This window comes from Canis aureus, chromosome 2, assembly GCF_053574225.1.
Source record: "Canis aureus isolate CA01 chromosome 2, VMU_Caureus_v.1.0, whole genome shotgun sequence".
In the NCBI taxonomy this organism is placed as follows: domain Eukaryota; kingdom Metazoa; phylum Chordata; class Mammalia; order Carnivora; family Canidae; genus Canis; species Canis aureus.
Window position 1 is genome coordinate 21,824,922 of NC_135612.1, and position 17,061 is coordinate 21,841,982.

Sequence of the window (17,061 nt, forward strand, 5' to 3'; positions counted from 1 at the left end):
TAAGACAATATCTTTAAAGGGTATTCCAGAGGAACAAGTTTCTATCAAGGAAGGCAATATTTCAGCTTTACCAATTTTTTTTTCAGGTTTTAAATTAGACAAGAGTTTTTAGTTTATCTTTGCTCTAAAAATAATTAACTATGATACTTTGAGTACTTCAAGGTACTTTGAGTCAAAGTAGTAGTAATTTATACTTACCAAAAGTTACCTAGGTTTATCTTTTTACAAACCATGAGTGATGATACCAGATTTCTTTTTTAAAGATTTTATTTATTTACTTATGGGAGACAGAGAGGGGGAGAGACAGACAGACAGACAGACAGAGACACAGGCAGAGGGAGAAGCAGGCTCCACACGGGGAACCTGACCTGGGACTCTATTCTGGGTTTCCAGAATCATGCCCTGGACTGAAGGTGGCACTAAACCACTGAGCTACCAGGGCTCAGATATATATATATATAATATATATATATTTTTTTTTTTCAGGGCTCAGATATTTAAAGCAAATGGTGCTAACAAGATTTTTATTTGGTGATAATTTCTCTTAGAGAAGACGACAGATCAGTAATACACATGCTTATTTTCTTTCTCTGTTATTATGTTCTCTTGCATAGATTTTAAAAAGTCTGAAATTTCTTTATCCTTTGTTTTGAAGGTGGTAACCAAGGTTAGAAGTAACTCTTTTTCCTAATAGATAAAATTTTCCCCCAGAGGTAAACTTTAGGCTGCTGCGTACACCCTGTTGCTATTGGCAGGCACACATGAGCTTAACCTCAGACTGGAAGAACTTACATTTCACCTCCAAGGGAGATGCGATAGGTTACATTGCATGTATACCCACAAGAAGTTTCATTAACAGCATCTGTTATTTCCACTCAAGAAATCAATACAGACTGTAAAATCTCTGTGGCCACCAATCTTTTCTACGGGGCGGAGCATTTATAAAATGCTTTTCTCCCTCTGGGGAGAAAACGTGTTAAGTGTGTGACATTACAGGGCTTTAACAGGCAGCTTTCTATGGTGGCCGCATCGATATTTGGTCTTGTTGTACTGGAATTTTCTAGTATGCTTCTAGGCACAAGTGATATTTAGGCATGGACTTAATCATCAACCAGCTACTGCTTTCACTAAGGAAATTTCCCATGGGAGGTAAAAGATTTGGCCCAGACCTTATACTTTTGTCTGTCAGAGCACTCATAATTGATGGAATGCTGCTTGGCTGTAGGGTGGTAGGTAGTTTATTCAGAGATGCTACTGAGGACTGGGGTTTGGGGTTGAAATCTCACCTGGAACTTTGAGAGACTTCATACAACTCATTTAACTCTCATGTTGTTGTAAGAAATTAGTCTTCTAACTAGCACATTTTGCTCTTTCTCTTTATCAGAAATAAGCATTTGGCTCTCCACAGAAATGCACTGTGAAGTCTTTAGCAGCCGAAGGCAGTGCTTTTCAAGCACTCCTTTTTTTTTTTTTAATTTTTTAAGGTATTTATTTATTTATTTATTTATTTATTTATTTATTTATTTATGAATGAATGAATGAATGAATGATAGTCACAGAGAGAGAGAGAGGCAGAGACACAGGCAGAGGGAGAAGCAGGCTTCATGCACCGGGAGCCCGATGTGGGACTCGATCCCAGGTCTCCCAGGATCGCGCCCTGGGCCAAAGGCAGGCGTCAAACCGCTGCGCCATCCAGGGATCCCTCAAGCACTCCTTTTCTTTCTTTCTTTTTTTTTTTTTTTTTAAGATTTGGGTTTGGATTTTAATTCAAAATCATTATTAAGATTTATTAGCTTCCTCCCTAAGAGTCAATTTTACCTTAATCCTATGTAGAGGCAAACCAAGAACAAAGCTTTGATTTTTGTAAAAAGGTATTTTGTTGTTTCTTGCTCTATTTACCCAAAATATTTAAGGAAGAAATCTCTCTCCTGGTTCTTAGCTTGTTTAGGTTGATAGAGAACACAGCTTTCCATGAGTGGCAGAGATAGTCAGGGAAACGTCCTTGGCTAATGAGCTGAGCTGTAGTAGGGACTCAGGTCGGAGTGATACTTCCAAAGGAATACCATGGTCCATGGAAAGGCTTAACTTCAGGGTGGCTTGTTCAAACTTTATTTTCACTTATTTACAATGCAGAGATGGCCAGAGCCTGGATTGAAAGAGGTCTCGTCCCAGAGCCTCATCATCTCCTTGTGGAATATCTATTACCTTTACCTCTGTACTTAGGGTCCCCTGTCTTGAGGGATAAATCTTCTATATTATATTAGTAACTGCGAAATTACAATAATTATATTAACTGTTTTAGCCATCAATGTGTACTTAACATTTTTAGTTAAATCTTTTCTCTGCCATTATTATAAGACATTTCAAAGGAGAATTCATGCTTTAGATACATTTTAAATTTGGAAATAACTTCCTATTTTTAAGCAGACCAGCTTTCCATATGCATAAACAATATTTTCACAATATTTCCTTGCACTGGTGAGTGAATCATTACAAATATCATGGGAAGAAAAATGAGGGAGGCAGACCTATTCTTTGATATGCTGAGAATTAACCCTCCAAACTGTATCTATTAAAAAACAGGCACTTTTTTTTTCAAGTTTAAGGAACCAGTATAGTGAATTTGAATATTCCTGAGTCCTCAACTTAAGATATAGAAGAGTGATTATTAACAAACTATTTATTAAGGGCCATAGTTATTCCAGCCATTTTCTTCTTTCATTTTCTTTTCCTCCTTTCTTTGCTTTCTTCCCAACTTAGCTTATCTTCATCTAAAAATATTACATCTCAAGCCTAATATTATTTTGATTAACCCAGTGCAATTTGTTCTTACAGAATGGAAGGCTGTTTTAGTTCAAGTCACTAAAAAATTCAACTGTCCTAGGTTCTCAGAAATTCATACATAGGTTTCCATCACTTAAAAAGAAGTAGTAAAATTCTAGCAACCATATCCCACTTCTGTTCAAAATTTAACACCTGTTATTTCAAAAGTTAATGTTAATACCTAGAGTGCAGTTGGGTTTATGTAGCGAAGATAAACACAACCAACACCAACTCCTTCCTTAAGTGTCTTCCATATGGTTCAACAGCAGGAGTGATCTTTGTCCAATTCATTTTCAATATATTTATAGTGTTAACTACTTAACATTACATCGTCATAGAGTTCCTTTTCCCTGAGAGAATTTCCTAAATTTGCTTCATCTTTTCCAAGACATGTATCTGGTCATCTAGGAAATTTGTACCTAGGACTATTTAGATTTTAACATTTAGAATTTATAATGAGTTATAAAAAGTTCTAGTTATACTTGATGCAAACAGAGCCTGAAGTATATAAAGCTATATGTCATTCTGACAATAAGAATGTATCAAGTCCCTCTTACACTTGTTGAAAACTTGGATTTTAATTTATTTAGAACCCTTTTAGTCACCAAGCAGAATTCATTTAAAATATAGCTTGATTTCCACAGTAATTTAATGGTGACATAACTGTCTAAAGTTAGAAACATCCATATCAAACTTCTAAATAAGGCAATCCAGTGATCTTCCTCCTTTAAACTTTCACTAGATTTACTTTCTATCTACACAGAATGGCATTTAAAAATGTGGACCTATACTATCCTTTAATAATTTTACTTGTTCTCCAGTTAGTTCCAACTTGATCCCACAATGCCAAATATACTTCTGGGAAGTTAGATACTTGCCTACTGCCTACATACTCATTGAGTTCCTTAAAAAGACCTATATTTAAAGTCTGTATTAGGCTTCCTTAAATAAATCACTGGGAGCCAAGACTGTCTATATGGTTGTCTATCTTGATCAGAGTAACCAGGTAAACACATCTTATTCTATTCTTCTGTAAATATAGCTTTTTAGGCATTTATTACTAAGTGCTGAGAAAAGACAAAGTCTTTAAGATAACAAAACCAAATACTTTGCATTTGTGTAGTTCTCTAGAAATTCAATATACTGGTAAATTATAGTCACCCACTGAGAAAATAATGGGTGCTAGGCAATACGACAACTACTTTATATACCTTATCTTTTTTTTTTTTAAATTTTATTAGAGAGAAAGAAAGAGGCAGAGAGAGAGGGAGAGGGAGAATCCTAAGTAGGCTCCATGGCCAGCATGGAGCCCATTGTGGAGAGCAAGGGAGAGTCCAATGCAAAGTGCCACTTTGGGCTCAATCAATAACCCTGAGATCATGATCTGAGCTGAAATCAAGAGTTGATTGTTTAACTGACTGAGCTATCCAGGCATCCTGTATATACCTTATCTTTTTCAAAAACCATAAGCTTTTGAGACAAATTGCTTAGGTTTGGATTCTAAGTCCCAACTTTATGACCTACTACCTGTATGATCTTAGGCAAGTTAACTGATCTTTCTGCAGCTCAGTTTCTTAATCTGTAAAATGGACAGAGTAACAGAACATGCCTTAAAAGGCTGTTGCAAGAATTTTTTTTTTTAAGATTTTATTTATTCATAGAGACAGAGAGGGAGAGGCAGAGACACAGGCAGAGGGAGAAGCAGGCATCATACAGAGAGCCTGACGTGGGACTCGATCCAGGGTCTCCAGGATCACGCCCTGGGCTGCAGGCGGCGCTAAACTGCTGCGCCACCGGGGCTGCCCTGTTGCAAGAATTATACAGGATATTTACATAATGAGAGCTTAGCTAGCACTTTGTGTGGCACATAGAAGTGCTCGATAAATATTATCTTTGGTTTACATTAATTCTGACAAATATCCTGAAAAGTAAAGGTTATTTTTCTAAATGTATAGATGAAGAAACAGGCTGAGGGAAAAAAAAATACATATGGCATCCTTATACAAAGCTATTTGATAAAAATGCAAAGATAGCTCTTTTATTATCAGGACAGCCTAGATTGTGCTATGTAACATGAAAGTTCAATAACTCAGTGACTTAAAAGAAACAGTTATTTCTTGCTCATGGTATCTGTCTATTGTGAGTTGGCTGGAAGCTCTGTTGCTATGTCATCACTGTCCTCATTGCAGGACAGGCTGATAGATTTCCCAAATATTCACATGACAGGAAGAAAGAGAACTCTCTAGGTTCTTGCAGTGATGAAGTGACGCACATCACTTCTGCTCATAACTATTGGGCCCAAACTGTTATATGGCCACATCCAACTACAAAGATCTAAGAAGTCTAATTCTATCAAGGGTACTAATGACTACCACAGATCTCATTATTCATTCACTTCAATTATTGAATTCTTAAAATCTACCAATCACTTTTCTGGGCACTACAGATAGAGTAGGGAACAGGCCAGATAATGGAATAAATTTCCATGGTGGTTACAATCTAATATGGTAGATAATAAAAAAAATAACAGAAAGAATGAATAAATGGATAAATTATTTAATAAGAAAAATCATATGTTAACTATGCAAAAAATTATAGAAGGACCATATCGCAGAAAGTAGTTTATTAGTTACTTTAGACTGATAAGTAGGGGGGAAAATCTGAGGAGGTGACATTTGAAACAAGATCTGAATAACCATTAAGAACTTGTCCCATTAAGATCAGGAAGAAACATTCAAAGCAGAGATACAGTGCAATAATTCCAAGGTAGGAACACATCTGCTGTGCTTGAGCTGAAGGAAGTACAGAGGAAGCATGATGGTTGAGGGAAAGAGTCTTAGAGGATAAACGCTAGAGGTAAGTCAGGGAAAAGTTTTGCATTTTGTGCTGTTTGATGGGAAGGTGAAGGGCGGGGGGGGGGGAACATTGAAATAGTATAAGCTGGTTTGTAGTTTGATGGGATCCCACTGGGTATTGTGCAGAAATGGCATATTAAGGGGCAAGAGGGGAAACAGAAAGTAGATAGATATGACATATATTTTGAGGAAGGTCTATAGATCCTACTAATGTACTAAATGTGGGAGGTAGAAATAAAGATGAATCAGTAATGGTCTCAGCATTTTTTGGCTTGAGCACCTATTTAGATAATGAATTAGCACTAAGATGGGGAAAATTCATAATAAAAAGTTTGTGAGGGTAAATGGGTAGGAATAAGGAGTTCTGTGATGGTGATGTCAAGTTTTAGTTGAATAGACAGCATCTAAATAGAGACATAAAAAGGGCAGTTAGATATACGAGTTTGGAGACTAGATTAGGTTTAGACATAGAAGTATGGAATACGTTGCTAACTAGATGATATTTAAAATCATGGTACCAAATAGACTAACCTACCTAAAGTGTATAAAAGGAGAAGAAAAAATTACCAGCAGTGAGTCCCATATCACTCTAAAATGTAGTGATCTGAGCAAGTAGGACACTGAGATAGAGTGACCAGTAATAGGAAAATAATCCTTCACTGAAGCTAGGAGGTGAAAGCCTTTCAAGAAGCAATCGGGGGCACCTGGGTGGCTCAGTGGGTGAGTATCTGCCTTTGGCTTAGGTCGTGATCCCAGGGTCCTGGGATCGAGTACTGTCCACATCAGGCTTCCCACAAGAAGCCTACTTCCCCCTCTCCCTATGCCTCTCTTTCTGTGTCTCTCATGAATAAATAAGTAAAATCTTTAATTAAAAAAAAAAAAGCAATCAGTTGGGGGCACCTGGGTGGCTCAGTGAGTTAGGCATCTGAGTTTGGCTCAGGTCATAATCTCAGTTTCCTGGGACCTAGCCTCGAGTGGGAGTGCCCCCATCACCTGGGAGTCTGCTTCTCAATCTCCCTCTGCCCCTCTTCTCCTCCTCCCCTGCTGTGTTTGCTATTTCTCACTTTCAAATAAATAAATAAAATTTTAAACAAAAAATGAAGCAATCAGTTGTACAAAACATTCTTGAGAGATCAAGTAAAATAAGAAGAGAGAGGTGTCTTTTGGGTTTGGCAATATGGAGGTCAGTGTTTGCCTTATTAAAAGCAGTCTCTGTGGAAGGATATAAGGAGAAGCCTAACTGGAGTGAGTTGAGAAGAGACTGAGGTGGAAAAGTGGAGGTGAGACTTTAACCATGAAGAGGATATAAATGGGGTGTTATTGGAGGAGGATCTAGGGTCAATGAAAATACTTAAAAAAAATGAGAGATGATAGATATAATCCAGCAGGGGGAAGGAAAGGAAGGGAGATTGAGAGAGGAGAAAAGAGAAACTTACTGGTTCAGAAAAAGTTCAGGAACAAAGATCCTGAGAAGGAAAGTGTCTGGAATCCAGGATATAAGAGGACTCTAGGAACAACAGTTCATGTGCAATTGCAGGAAGGAAGGGGAAGTATGTGTGCAAACAGTGGTTTATCAGCAGATTTGTGGAGAGTAGAGGAGAGACTAATGGCTGGATTGCTTCCTTTTAAAATTTTAAATATAACTAAAACCATTAGCTGAATGTGAAGCAGGGAAATATAGGTGGTTCCAGGAGCAAGTTCAGGGTGCAAGCTAGTCAATTGGAAAGTGGTAAAACAAAAATAAGAAGTATGAAAATATTGTTGTGTTGCGTGATAATTTCATATTTGTGTTTCATGCATTTATAGTGAGATCCGTTATCTTGATTTTATATTACTCTCAGCAGAATTCAATTGTTTGGAGGCAGGCATGAAAGGGCAAGATAGGTAAATTTAATCAGAGATGGGGCTTTGCCAAGAAAGATGGAGGAAGAGCTATGTGAAATAATTGTTTGTAACAGTAATTATAATGCTAATTAGCTCTAAATTTGCTACACAGAAGTGAAGATATGACAGGTTAGAGGGTAGAGCTTAATGGTGAAAAATGGTATGGTGCTGGATTAAAAATCTTACTCTTTGGGGGTAGACAGGCATATAAAAAATTAACTATAAAACAGTGTGATATATCCCATCTTTAGACAAGTTTAGAGTCCTATGGGAATAATTAATTCTGCCTAGGGGCAGGGGTTGGCGAATATATCTAATACACTCACTTCTCTCCAAGAATTATGCCAAATCTTTAGAGAAGAGGTAGCCTTTTTACTACCTAAGCCGTAAATAACATTCAGAATTAGGAGAGCCAGTCACTGTGTTGAGAACATAAGCATATTTTTCTACAACCCTCCAGAAACAGAGATATCTGTTAGGAAGCTATTATTGTAATCCGGGCACATGGAGGGAGATGCATTAAATCTTACCAGGCTCTCAAGTGACAATTGAAATGAAGAAATGATGCCCTGTTGAACATTAGATCCAGGGGACAAAAAGAGGGAAACATAAAAGATGTAGTTTGGAAGACTGGGAGAAATAGCAATTTCATTGTTTAAAAAAAGAGCCTGTCTAGGAGAAAAATGGTTGACATTGGGAATGAGAGATTTGAGGTGGTTATAAAACATGTTTTGGGGTCAGGTGGAAATACAGAGTTGGTGTGCCAAGACTAGAAATGAAGACCAGGAACCACTAGAATAGGAATAATAGCTGACCACCACATTTATCAAGATGCTTCTCAGCACAAGATCCTGTGACTGTTACCTATGTTATCGATTTTAACGGTACCATAATCTGTTCCAAACTAGACATCAAATTTTCCCCTCACTACTTCTGTAGTCAGCCCAGACACTTAACCAACCCCCACATATTCAGGTCTATATCCACTCCTTGCATTTGTTTTGTTCTGTTTCCTTTATCTGGAATGTTTTTTCCTCTTTCCTTCATGTATACATCAATCTTATCTAACTTAAAATCCACTTTTTCCTTAAAACTCTACTCTAGACCCATATTGTAGATCTGTAACAGATATATAACTTCTTTTTACATTTAGGGTTAGTAGTTGTTCTCGTATTAGCTCTTAATTTTTCCATGTGCTTAGCTTTATCTTCCTAAAAGAATTTACTGGCAACAGAACTGTAATCAAAGGAGCTTGGATTTGGGATCTTGAATCTGGCTTCAAATCATCTTCAGCTTTTTAACTTCACAGAGCAGTGCAAAACATTTTCCTAAACTGGTTTCTTCATCTATAAAACAAGGATTGCAATTCTTAACCCTCCGTTTATTGTGAGGTTGTGTGAAATGAAGTGATGTTAGAGTTTTTCATTTGTGGACCACAAAATCCACTCTAACTAGTTGTGATGGTTAATTTTATGTGTCAATTTGGTGAGGCCATGATACCTAGATTCTTGGACAAACATTCTAGATCTTTCTGTGAAGCCATTTTTTTTAGGTGAGGTTAACATTTCATTTTTTTTTATTTTTTTAAATTTATTTATGATAGTCACAGAGAGAGAGAGAGAGAGAGAGAGAGAGAGAGAGGCAGAGACACAGGCTGAGGGAGAAGCAGGCTCCATGCACCAGGAGCCCGACGTGGGATTCCATCCCGGGTCTCCAGGATCGTGCCCCGGGCCAAAGGCAGGCGCCAAACCGCTGCGCCACCCAGGGATCCCAAGGTTAACATTTCAATCAACAGACTTTAAGTGAAGTGAATTATTCTCTGTAGTGTGGATGGACCATATCCAGTTCTTTTTTAAGATTTTATTTATGTATTCATTCATGACAGAGACAGAGAGAGAGACACACACAGGCAGAGAGGGAAGAGCAGGCTCCATGCAGGGAGCCCAACGTGGGACTCGATCCTAGGACTCCAGGATCATGCTCTGGGCCAAAGGCAGAAGCTAAATTGCTGAGCCACCCAGGAATCCCCCCAAAAACCAATCAATAGAAACCCTTAATAGAAAAAGACTGACCTCCCTGGGAGAGGAAATTTTGCCAGCAGAAGATCTTGGGACTGGAACCACAATTGTCTCCATGGCCTTCCATGTACATTTTGGTTTTGTCAAGCTGCACAATTGCATGAGCCAATTTCTTAAAATTAATCTCTCTATATCTATCCTTTTGGATCTATTTCCCTGCAAAACCCTAATACACTAGTTTAACGGGAAAGATATGTATCACAGTGTATTAGATAAGATAAAGAAGCTCCAGGAAGTTAAGGGAACAAATTTTGAATGCTACACAGCCAGGAACAATAAAACCAGAAAAAGCTCCCCACTATATACCTATAAATTCTTAATGGCAAGGGAGTCTGGAAATGTAGTTTTTAGTTTTCCAGTCTTTATTATAAGAAGACATGCTAAAGGGAATTACAATGGAGTTGAGTGAACCAGCTTACAGTATTTGTGACAGACAGCACATGGGAAAGTAACTGGAATTAGGCCTGACACTCGTAGAAATCCACATGCAGCTATAGAAGTACAAACTTCATGAGAATGTAAGTCATATGTTTTTCCCCTTGCTGTGCTTCTAATGCCCCTAACTTCTGATGTCCAGGTCACATATTCTAATGCAATGCACCGTGGTATCACAATTTTAAAACTTAATTCCTCCCAGGACTAATTTTCCTTGTATTCCTGAAATCACATTTTAGTCATAATTTCAGTAGTAGACCCATATTTTTTTTTAATGACAATGTCTGGAAATTGGTTCATTGATTGATTTTACTTTGGGTCAGTTGATTTAAAGTGTGGAAGAGACAGAGGTAGTAATTTTCATAGCACTCTGTATCAAGGAGACTAAAATTGATAAGCCTGATAGTTACAAAAAGGATAAAAGGGAGTAAACAAGTATTTTGATTACCACCAAGGTTAACCAAGCTTTAGGGCAGAAAGTATGAGGATTATTTTAAAATTCTAAGCCAACTTTTTAAAAAAATCTCTTTTTTTCCATGAAGAAATAGTATTTGTTAACTCCTTTGATTCTTTTTGTTGATCTGATGAAACTTTTAGGGCTGGACCACAAAGAACTGAAGACAGGTTCATAGCCAACAGCTAATATAACTGACTCCTATACTTCATGCTAGATACTAAATATTTAGCCAGAGCTAAATATTGCCAGTGTAATTGACTTAATTCTCACAATTGTCTTATGATGTAGGTAAAACCTCCCCATTTGACAATGGGTAAACTGAAAATTTGTAGCTTAAGAAATTTTCCAAAGGGCAGAACAGGATTAGAACAGGACTAGATATCAGGCTCCAGGTTGGACCTCCTAACATTTTACTATTTCTGACTGAACAGCATTATGGTTGGAGGGCATTAACTTTTGGTTCTTATAGGTATGCTTTCGCTTTGATGGGCAAGAGAAAGAAGAATTCGTAGAACATGGCTTCCAAGATTTCACTATCTCTACATGAAAGTAGCTTATTGGATCATTTTCTTTTTCTCTTTTTTTTTTTTTTGGTCTTATTTTAGCTTTTTTTTTTTTTCTATTAAAATACGAACATAATAGATGTAGCCCTAGAGAAGGAATACACTTTGACTCCTCTAGCACTAACCATGAGAAACTGGGTGCATACACTCAGATGGACGAAGTTGAAGGGTCTCTGAGGAGCAACATTTGAAGTAGTGCCTAAAGACTTGGTCCGGAAGGCAGAGGAGCATATGGTATATTTGGGGATATTCATATGCTTATCAAGTGAATTAAAGATTGAGGACAGAGAAGGGTATCATCCAAATAATATATCACAGTGCATCAATCAGATGATTGTAGAGATTTTCTCTCTGTGGGAAGAGGAGCCTCATATAAAACTAATTTGGTCTTTGGTGGGGGTGTGGGGGTGGCACTTCAAAAAAATTTCAAGTCTTAAGAGAATTACATAAATACAAAATTACATAATTACAAATTTTTTGAAGAAATGATTATAAATGGGGACAAAATGACAGCATAAGTTTCTTATTTTCTTTTTCTCTTAAAAGGTATTATGATTTCATTCATCCCCAATAGTGTTGGATTTCAAAATTAAAGCCTGTCTGACTAAAAATGAGAAGAGACTGTATTTCAATGGTTCTCCATTCTCTTTGTCCTAGGAGGTAATTATCAGTCATTTTCCTTGAGAAGTTTACCTTCTTTTCATGATCCTAACAGAATTTGCTTAACAATGAGGAGGGCAGAAACCTTCCATGATGGCACTACAGAATCTCCATCTGTAAATTATAAGGTTGTTTGAATTAGTTGGTTTTTTTTTTTGGTGTGTTTTCTGAAAACAAGCACGAGAATGAGGAAGAAGAGCAATTTAAACGTGTGAATCCACTGCTTTTAATATTGCATGTAACCTGGGAACTGAAGTTCTGGAAGTAAATTATAACAAGAGAGGCTTCAATGTGGAATATGAAAGGAAACAGAATTATCTCCGGAGAGCAGTTCTCACCATTTAGCAGGCTTGCCAGCCTGGACCCAGATAATATACAGGTATGCTGAATAATGTACTGAATGTTTGCCAATCCTTCAAGCTGAATTTTTCTTACCCCTGGGAGAGAAAAGTCTTTTGTGTATAGGCCTTTGTTCTTTTTAGAGTCCATAACCCTGTTTTATCTGCTATCGGTGCTTCAGCAGGAAGTAGGTCTGTTAATTTCAGAATATGTACAATGATAGCACTGTGAAGAAAATGGTACAAAGGAAGGGTAATTGAAGTGGAATTTTACATTTTTTTTAAACAAAAATAATGGAATATTTTGAAGTTCATCTAGGAAGACTCCATATGTTCAGTATAATACTGAACTCCTCCTTAGTTTTTAAAAAATGTATCCAGTATATATTCCCATGAAACAAGGCAGGGAAGAAGTGATTTGCCCTGTGTTAACTATGGGAAAAATCCAGGTAAAGAGGTCAGGTGACTTCCCCAAGAGCTAAATGGAATTAGGCCAAATACTTTAGAATTTCTGGCTTACTTCTAACTGTGAGTTTACCTACTTGCATATTTGCTACTTTAATTATAGTATTTAGGTATTCCCTAAAGTTGCACAGTTTTCATCCCTCAGAAGGGCCACCCCTCAGAGCAAGCCTAATGGGATGCACAGGGGTTGGCATTCTGAATGATTATCCCTACAACATGGCAAATATAAGGCATATTATGTCGGTAAAAAATGACTGGGGCCCGATGCTCTTTCCAGGATGAAATCACGACACTCTGAGCAGAAAAACCGCACTCCTCATGCATAAGTCCCCACACCCTTGTTTTTATTCCCTTTCCATACTTCTTCTACAATCTCAGGAACTCCAGATCCTCATGCTGGAACCTCTTTAATATCAAGGGCTCCTTCCCGAGGCATCTAACTCAATAGATTGAAAATCTTATCCAAATAACTACCATGTTTTGGTCTTGACTCCTTCTCTCATCTAAACTGAGCTGTCCTCTATTCCCTCAGGATATTGCTGTGCAGCAGGTGGCCTAATTCACTAAAAGTAAATGGGTTTTAACACCTCTTAAACCACATGTCTCTTCCCACAGGCTGTGCATACATTCACTCTCTCTGTTACAGATGTCCAGACCCAAAGCAACTTTCACTTTCAAGCTCCTTTCTCACTCGGGGCCATTTCCATACTGGTTTCTCCATACCAAAGAGAATGCTGTGTAAAGGCCAAGTAGCAATCTATAGATTGCCCTGGGAGGAAACAACCACATGATTACAGTAGTACACCCCGTTTTTCTGAAGTTTACAATATGCCACTTCATTTTTATGAAAGACCTATGTTAGTACCGGTTTTCACTAACTGGAAGAAATCCAAAGAGGATTTCCGCTTTATGAAAAAAAAGGTTAAAAGTGAAAATGACATTTGGCCTTTGTTTTGCAGCGAGCTCTGTTATAGAGGCAGTATGCAACACGAGCAGTAAAAGTGACCCCCTCAAACTCCTTCGCTGGGAACTACATTCAGCATTTCCGCATCAAGTGGCTGTAGCTTTGAACTGTGTGAGCATCTGTGTTTTACATTGGTTTGAGTGTCCATCAGCAAAATATGTCCTAAGGTATCAGAAAAGCCTAACAGGTTATTTTTTTTTTTTTTTTGCATCTGGAAATGTTTGAAATTTTTCCATGCAAATTAATAGTAATTGCTTCTTTATGTTATGCCATTTGGGCTCATGAAAGATTACCTAGGAATGCTCTACTTTGGATAGGAGAAACCTGCATAACTTTCCTTAAGAGTCTCTTCTCTCTCCAATTAGGGTGAAAACTCCTGGAAGTAGTGCCTGCTGTTTTTATTGCTACCTGCATTATCATTCTTGTCACTTTTACAAACTGATACAATTTTACCAATAATGAAATTATCAAAAATTTAATTCTTTTTCATTCAACTTAGATTTTCATCTCACCTCGATGTTCACCTATATGTGTATATTTCAACTAAAAGCTCAACTGTAACTCATGCTCTTATCACTCTGAATGTTTCACAGTAATATTTCAGATATACGTAGGCATGTTGCTAGGTAATGCATGTGTAGGTGGAAATTGATTTAAAGTTTAGAGCTTTTTTCCTGTTTAGTTTAGTATTTTTCTTGTTTAGAGCTTCTAATGGCATGCACATAGCCCTGGTTAGTTAAAATATGTATTAAATATTACTTTAGAATGTAGAACTAAATTTCCAAGGTAGAAACTGGCCTTTATTTCTTCCTAATGTATCTGTCTTCTGTATACATTGACCAGAGTTTATCTGTTAGATATAGATGGGGAGTTTCTGAGTCATCAGAAAACTGGAAAACAAAGTAGGAATGATCAGAAGAGCAATGATGCACATTAGAAAATGTCAATCAAGCTGCTACTGGGTGTAGTAGATAAATTCTCAAATTGATTTGAAAAGACTGCTCTTACATATAAAGTTTGAAAATGCTCCTTTGATACATAACATTTCCAATTAGTGGTTTGCCCTATGTTTTCTGAAGAAAACTACCCTCAGGTTAAGAATCATGAGAATTAATTATTTTGATATTCTGTGGGAGCACTATTAACGAACACGTTGGAACAACAGGTATAAACTAGGACAGTCTGGTGGAAACCAAGGCAAATGTTTACCTTTCAAGATGTCATATGAACATCCCTATATCCACACAGGGAAGGCAATCACTATCAAGGTATTTTCATCAGAAATGTGTTCTGCTCTCCTAATGTGTGCATTTAAACCTCTTAGTTATTAGTGTCTTTATGGAAGTGTCCAACCCTGAAAAGTCTACATCTATTAAAATACTCTGAAGAACACTACAATAGCTCACATCTACTGCTTGAGAGACATTTGTCACAGTGGATAAGAGAATGGGCTTTGGTGTCAGACTTGGTTTTCAATATTAGTTTCTGCCCTTACAATTATACAAATTCAGCCTGTTAGACTCTATGAATGTCAGTTTTCTCATCCATTAAATGAGGATGATATTAATGGTACCTGACTCAAAATTGTCATGCAGATTAAATGCAATAAGGTAGGAAAGGACTTAGCAGAATATCCAGCATATAATCAATGTATAATGTCAGTTTTGGGAGAGGCACTCACCATGGGCTCTGAATATCCTTCCTGAGTGTATCTAGAACACATGATACTGAGCTTGCTTACCCGGGCTATTTTACAAAGTTGAGTTTGCAGTGAATAACCCTGGGGGAAGGGAGGAGCAAAGTCTCCCTCAGGACAAAGAGCAGGCTTGCTTGCTGCTTGCCCTCAAACACGAGGTTCCACAAGTATTCCTCAGGGCAGTGCAAGCTGACTTGTACAGGCAGCATTCATGTGGGCCTTTTGTATCGCTCCATGGAACCTGGGGTCAAGGGGAACCAAAGACGACATGTTGATACTTATGCCACTTGCTGGGCTGTGAGTAATCGTCTCTGATCCAGGAGTCTTGTATCTTCCGCCAGTATCCTCATATCCTTAAAACAGTAACAGGTTAGCTTATTAGTTTATAAAGAAAAAAAAAAATCTCAGACTCAATAATTTTGGTGACAAGGATAGGATACTGAGAGACAGGTGGCTTTCTGAGAGAAGGAGGACAAAACCCCAAGGTTCAGGTTCAAGGATATAAAGGACTCCATGAAATCTGACAGGGAGTACTCTTGCCTAAGCGAGAATAGAGGGTGCTAGACAGAGTAAGGACCTTTCCTTGCCCTACCTATTAATGAGGCAGGTGGTAAGAAGTAATGTTGAAGCCATCTTCCCGAAAGACGCCTTGGTTGTAACTCTCTATCCTCCAGACAAGAGGAGGAAAGGTTGTTACCATGACAGTGAGAGAGTAAGCCTCACTGTGCCACCTGAAAGGCAAGGTGGCTCATGGTCGCAGAGCTGAGTAACCTCTACAGCAAGAAGATCAGCAAAAATGACCTCGTTATTTGACAAAGATCTTTAGTTGGACCAAAAATACAGGATGTTTGTTTAACTGATCTGCACATGAGCTGCTGCTTGAAACAAAGTAAATGAAAAACCATTTCTTAGAAAGCAGAGGCAGCCATGTGTGTGAACCTGCTACAGCCCAACTTGGCTGCCAACAAAGACAGAACCCTGGGTAGAGGATGACCAGAGGCACGGAGGGCTGTGAGGTTGGAGCCACAGTGACATGGGTGGGGGCAGAAAGAGTCCTAGGTGCTTGGATGCTGGCAAGTGTACAGAGAAGAAAGCAATGCTGTGTTTGCATTCCACTCTGAAATAAGGGATCCAAAGGAGAAAAAAAAAAAGTCTCTGTCCCCGACCTCCCTGCACTATCTTCTGTGAGACCGTCTCCTCTGCCATCCCACCCATCATGCATTCCCTGCTGGAAGAAAGTGTGGTCTCCCTGAAGCTGATGCTATGGGCTCTAACCCATACACCTGTTATCCTGTTGGTCTGTGTTCCCTTAGGGGAAAAGGGTGCTCAAATTCAACTGTTAGGGTTTTGATGGGGCTTACATTAACTGAAAGGAGTTAGTGCGACATCATGTGTGGGGCCCACTGGGATGACTCAGTGTACTCTTCTGTGGCTCCCACACCTGAATGTATAGTGGAATGGTGTGTTAGATGCCTGCGTGTCCCCACCCCATGAGTGCTGGAGGGAATTTTCTCGCTCAGGGTCTGTTGCACGTACTGTCTTTTCCAGGATGATCCCACAGAACCAATAAAAAATCCCAGAAGGGGAAAGGGACATCATAATTTTAAAGATGCAAAGGCTGTAGGAATAGTCAGAGAGGTCATTTTCCAGCAAAACAGTGCCATCTGCCTGACAAGCCACCAAGTACACCCCTTTTGAAGTAACAGCTGTTGGCCTGCTGCTACTATGCTCTTGATGGAACTGAATACCCTACTCATGTAGACCTTGTGACTTTCCAGTTTGACATTCTTATTTCTGGGTGAGTAAACTTGAACTTGATGACTAACAAGGTAGATAGGACCTG

The 17,061-nt window shown here is 38.3% G+C and overlaps 1 long non-coding RNA gene across 23 annotated transcripts in view; it reads left to right on the forward strand.

The window, feature by feature from the left end:
- LOC144294167 (uncharacterized) overlaps positions 1 to 17,061 on the forward strand; it is a 256,798-nt gene that overhangs the window by 225,002 nt on the left and 14,735 nt on the right. For 10 of the 23 annotated variants that reach the window (XR_013361649.1, XR_013361635.1, XR_013361640.1 and 7 more), the window contains 3 exons: positions 11,642 to 11,755; positions 11,934 to 12,134; positions 13,518 to 13,689. The exons of 3 other annotated variants lie outside the window; for them this stretch is intronic. This is a non-coding gene — a long non-coding RNA (uncharacterized LOC144294167). Of the gene's footprint in view, positions 1 to 9,185; positions 9,319 to 11,641; positions 11,756 to 11,933; positions 12,135 to 13,517; positions 13,690 to 13,887; positions 15,223 to 17,061 lie in introns of those variants that run through there. 10 more of the 23 variants (XR_013361629.1, XR_013361633.1, XR_013361627.1 and 7 more) reach the window with 9 other exon arrangements.